General features: G+C 48.4%; 1 protein-coding gene across 1 annotated transcript in view; it reads right to left on the reverse strand.

Annotated features, from left to right (window-relative positions):
- agxta (alanine--glyoxylate and serine--pyruvate aminotransferase a) overlaps positions 1–5,685 on the reverse strand; it is a 38,358-nt gene that overhangs the window by 32,562 nt on the left and 111 nt on the right. The window lies entirely within an intron of this gene.

Below are 5,685 nucleotides of genomic sequence, written 5' to 3' on the forward strand. Positions count from 1 at the left end.
CGGACGTAGGTAGGGAGTTCCTGGGTCAAGGGGGAGAAAATAGAGTCCAGATAGATGGAGTTGAGTTTGGTGGGGCAAGAGTAGGTGGAAACAATGGGTCGACCAGGGCAGGAGGGTTTATGGATTTTGGGAAGGAGACAGAAGCAGGTGGTGCGGGGTTGGGGAACAATGAGGTTGGAGGCTATGGGTGGGAGGTCACCTGAGGTGATGAGGTTGTGGATGGTTTGGTGCTCAGGGGTGGGGTCATGATCCGGGGGCGGCAGGAGGTGGTGTCGGAGAGTTGGCGTCTGGCCTCGGCAATGTAGAGGTCAGTGCGCCATACACGTTGTGGCTTCCTCTACATTGGGGAAACCAAGCAGAGGCTTGGGGACCACTTTGCAGAATATCTATGCTCGGTTCGCAATAAACAACTGTAACTCCCAGTCCCGAACCATTTCAACGCCTCCTCCCACTCCTTAGACGACATGTCCATCCTTGGGCTCCTGCAGTGCCACAATGATGCCACCCGAAGGTTGCAGGAACAGCAACTCATATTCCACCTGGGAACACTGCAGCCCAATGGTATCAATGTGGATTTCACAAGCTTCAAAATCTCCCTTTCCCCTACTGCATCCCAAAACCAGCCCAGCTCGTCCCCACCTCCCTAACCTGTTCATCCTCTCACCTATTCCCTCAAGTCGCACGTCCATTTCCTACCTACTAACCTCATCCCGCCCCCTTGACCTGTCCGTCCTCCACGGACTGACCTATCCCCTCCATACCTCCCCACCTATACTCTCCTCTCCACCTATCTTCTCCTCTATCCATCTTCCGTCCACCTCTCCTTCTCTCCCTATTTATTCCAGAACCCTCACCCCATCCCCCTCTCTGATGAAGGGTCTAGGACCAAAACATCAGCTTTTGTGCTCCTGAGATGCTGCTGGGCCTGCTGTGTTCATCCAGCTCCACATTTTATTATCTTGGATTCTCCAGCATCTGCAGTTCCCATCATCTCTTATTTTGCCTAGTTTCTCTAGATAAATGAAGCCATTCGCTTTAGACATCATTCTAGTAAATGGCTGCAAACTGTACAATCCTTCCTAAAGGTTGGTCCTCAGAAATGCACATAATACTGGAGTTAAAGCCTCAGTTTCAGTGACCAATGTCTTATAAAGATTTACTATAACTACCTTGTCTTTGTACTTTGTGCTTGTATTTGTTTCCTAAAGATATGGATCCTGTAAGCTTTGTACCTGCAAATTAGAATTCCAGTTCTTGTACAATCACATCTAGTTACAAACAAACCGCAGCTGGACAGAGATTTATTTAAGGTGGGTGGTATTATGTGAAGACACAGCCTGTTAATTAGCCTCCAGCCAACCATTTCAGTCAAGTATTTAAGTACACATTCAAAACTAATAACACACCAGCTCTTATGTTTCAGCTCTTCAATCCAATTTGCAAATTCTGAATGGTTGCTCAAGCTACCCAGAAGGTTGTTTACCAGTTACGTGGTTTGGTACATTCCCAATATTGTCTGTGCAAATAAGAAAGATAAGAGTTCACGTGATGAGTAATTGAAATCTTGGACACTGCCTTTCAAACTGAAATGTGATGTGAAATGTTTACCCATGAAAGGTCATTTATGTGTGTGTGTGTACTGCATATTGTCTATCTCCCCATGATAAAACTCTTAGGTGGGTGGGGTGGTTACCCTACTCCACCAAGGCAGGATGAAGGCATCCAAGCAGTGATCCAGTCTCCATGCCCCTGCAGCCCGAAAGAAAATGTAACTTTGAGGACTTTCCTGCTGGTTAAACATGCTAAAGTGGGAGTCTTGAGGATCTCAGGCAAATTGGGTCATTGGAATACAATTAGGATCTGATTTTAACTGTGAGAAATGAGTTTCCAGCCTGCTGTGGGATTGGTTTGGAGCCAATGAACTTTGGAATTTAAAGAGCCCAGAGGCTGAAAAAACTCAAATCGATACATTGCATTTGTTGGTGTCAAACAGAACTGTGACTTTGAAAATTGTTTATTTGTGATACTTTATTTTGGTTGGTTACTCTCAATAAGCAGCAAAACCTAATGCTCTGTGCCATATTCAGATAGCAGACTGCTGACTTAACATTAAGCAAGCATAACGTTGTTCGCATGTTCAAGGCCTTAACTAGCCACCTGCATTGTCAGGCTCAAGGTGACCTTTCCTAAACACATCTGATAAGCACCTCTTGACGAAGCTGTGCTTCTCAAGGTACACTGTTTCTGACCTTTGCCTGTAGACTTTCCACTTTTGAGGAGTGACCAGCCATAACATTTTACTGGCTGAGGATCTTTTTCAGGATGCTACTCCACACATCTCCTGTGTCTCATGGTTGAGAGTACTGAAAAGAAAGACAATTTTATAGTGTCTTCAATGGTCTTAGGATGCTTTAAGTGCTTTACAGCTAATGAAGTGCCTTTAAAGTGTAATCACTATTATAATGTAGGAATTATGGTAGCACATTTGCACACAGGAAGCTCCCACAAATGTAATTGTGATCTGATAACCTTTGTATCAATTCAGCTGAATGACCAATAGTTATCTGCCAAGACAATGAGATGAAGCCACTGTTTGTCTTTGAAGAAGGATCATGTGGTATTACACATCAACTTACCCACTTACAAAAACAGATGGGGTCTTGATTCAACATCTCATCTGAAAGGCAGCGTCTCCAACAGTGCAACATTTTCTCAGTGCTGTGCTGGTCTATCAGCCCAGATCTCTCGGTCAAAGTTTCTACAGTAGCACTTGAATTTAGAACTTTCTCATTGGCTTGGTAGACACCGCTCTTACCAACCATCGCTGACATCCAGGAAATAGCTGCTGCATTATTTGCGGAGCAACCCATACATACAATTGATGACAACGAACATTGTGATTACTTTGCCAGCAAGTGCAGGGTTTTATTCATGGTACCATTAGGGTTTCCTAGGATTGGCCAGAAGTATTTGTTAACCACACCAGATTCCCATTTAGCAATGTCCAGGTTGGTGCGATCACTGTAAATTGGATCCTGCGATCATAAGCAGCTGCTGTAAGACATCTACTTCCCAACAGATGAAAATCCAAATGTTTTTCCAAACTGCCTGGGATATTCAAGAGTTTAAATTAATTTCACAGGTATGGGTAACCAGGATAATGAGTAAGGAGAGGAACGGCAGAGACCGTTTTTAAAAAATTCATTCACAGGATGAGGACATGTCCGACTAGGTCAACATTTACTGCCTTTTCCGAATTGCTCAGAGGGCAGTTAAGAGTCAACCACATTGTTGTGGGTCTGGAGTCACATGTAGGCCAGACCAGGTAAGGATGGCAGTTTCCTTCCCTAGAGGACAGTGAATCACATGGGTTTTTCCTGATAATTAATGATGGATTCATGGTCATTGTTAAGACTCTCGATTCCAGTTTTTTTTCACTGAATTCAAACTTCGACGCATGCTGTGGTGGAATTCAAACGAGGATCCCTAGAAAACCTTCAGTTAGCACTCCATTACCCCCAGGCATTTATTTATCCCGTCCATTACCCCTGGCCTACTGTCAGCCCCCTCCACAAATAACCCCCACAGGTTATTATGTTATCCCTGGGCCTTCAGTTAGCTCTCTACATCCGCCAAGGGATTTATTTATTCCCACCATTACCCCCTGACTCACTGTCACCCCAGAATATTATATTAGCCCGGGCCACTCAATTCGCTCTCCATTGAGAGTTGCAACTTTGGCCGTGCATACACAGGCCCCAAACCACACCTCTTCCTCCGTTACATTGATGACTGTATCGGTGCCACCTCTTGCTCCCCAGAGGAGCTCGAACAGTTCATCCACTTCACCAACACCTTCCACCCCAACCTTCAGTTCACCTGGGCCAACTCCAGCACATCCCTCACCTTCCTGGATCTCTCAGTTTCCATCTCAGGCAACCAGTTTGTCACTGATGTCCATTTCAAGCCCACCGACTCCCACAGCTACCTAGAATACACCTCCTCCCACCCACCCTCCTGCAAAAATTCCATCCCCTATTCCCAATTCCTCCGCCTCCGCCGCATCTGCTCCCACGATGAGGCATTCCACTCCCGCACATCGCAGATGTCCAAGTTCTTCAAGGACCGCAACTTTCCCCCCACAGTGGTCGAGAACGCCCTTGACCGCGTCTCCCGCATTTCCCGCAACACATCCCTCACACCCTGACCACCCCCCACAACCGCCCTAAGAGGATCCCCCTCGTTCTCACACACCACCCCACCAACCTCCGGATACAACGCATCATCCTCCGACACTTCCGCCATCTACAATCCGACCCCACCACCCAAGACATTTTTCCATCCCCACCCCTGTCTGCTTTCCGGAGAGACCACTCTCTCCGTGACTCCCTTGTTCGCTCCACACTGCCCTCCAACCCCACCACACCCAGCACCTTCCCCTGCAACCGCGGGAAATGCTACACTTGCCCCCACACCTCCTCCCTCACCCCCATCCCAGGCCCCAAGATGACTTTCCACATTAAGCAGAGGTTCACCTGCACATCTGCCAATGTGGTATACTGCATCCACTGTACCTGGTGTGGCTTCCTCTACATTGGGGAAACCAAGCGGAGGCTTGGGGACCGCTTTGCAGAACACCTCCGCTCGGTTCGCAACAAACAACTGCACCTCCCAGTCACAAACCATTTCCGCTCCCCCTCCCATTGTTTAGATGACATGTCCATCATGGGCCTCCTGCAGTGCCACGATGATGCCACCCGAAGGTTGCAGGAACAGCAACTCATATTCCGCCTGGGAACCCTGCAGCCCAATGGTATCAATGTGGACTTCACAAGCTTCAAAATCTCCCCTTCCCCCACCGCATCCCAAAACCAGCCCAGTTCGTCCCCTCCCCCCACTGCACCACACAACCAGCCCAGCTCTTGCCCTCCACCCACTGCATCCCAAAACCAGTCCAACCTGTCTCTGCCTCCCTAACCTGTTCTTCCTCTCACCCATCCCTTCCTCCCACGCCAAGCCGCACCCCCAGCTACCTACTAACCTCATCCCACCTCCTTGACCTGTCCGTCTTCCCTGGACTGACCTATCCCCTCCCTACCTCCCCACCTACACTCTCTCCACCTATCTTCTTTTCTCCATCTTCGGTCCGCCTCCCCCTCTCTCCCTATTTATTCCAGTTCCCTCTCCCCATCCCCCTCTCGGTCTAGGCCCGAAACGTCAGCTTTTGTGCTCCTGAGATGCTGCTTGGCCTGCTGTGTTCATCCAGCCTCACATTTCGTTATCCTCGCTCTCCATTGCTGCTTGGCCTGCTGTGTTCATCCAGCCTCACATTTTATTATCTTGGAATCTCCAGCATCTGCAGTTCCCATTATCTCTGATACTATTTTAACCTCACTGCGAAGCCTCTTCCAGGGATGCCTAACCTGAAGAAGTTACCCTCCTCCCTCCGGACCAACCTCAGGGAATCTCTCTCCCATTGCAACTCTCTTGTACTCTCCATCTTCGGTCCGCCTCCCCCTCTCTCCCTATTTATTCCAGTTCCCTCCCCCCATCCCCCTCTCTGATGAAGGGTCTAGGCCCGAAACGTCAGCTTTTGTGCTCCTGAGATGCTGCTTGGCCTGCTGTGTTCATCCAGCCTCACATTTTATTATCTTGGAATTCTTCAGCATCTGCAGTTCCCATTAC

The sequence above is a fragment of the Stegostoma tigrinum genome, chromosome 14 (assembly GCF_030684315.1).
Source record: "Stegostoma tigrinum isolate sSteTig4 chromosome 14, sSteTig4.hap1, whole genome shotgun sequence".
Lineage (NCBI taxonomy): Eukaryota > Metazoa > Chordata > Chondrichthyes > Orectolobiformes > Stegostomatidae > Stegostoma > Stegostoma tigrinum.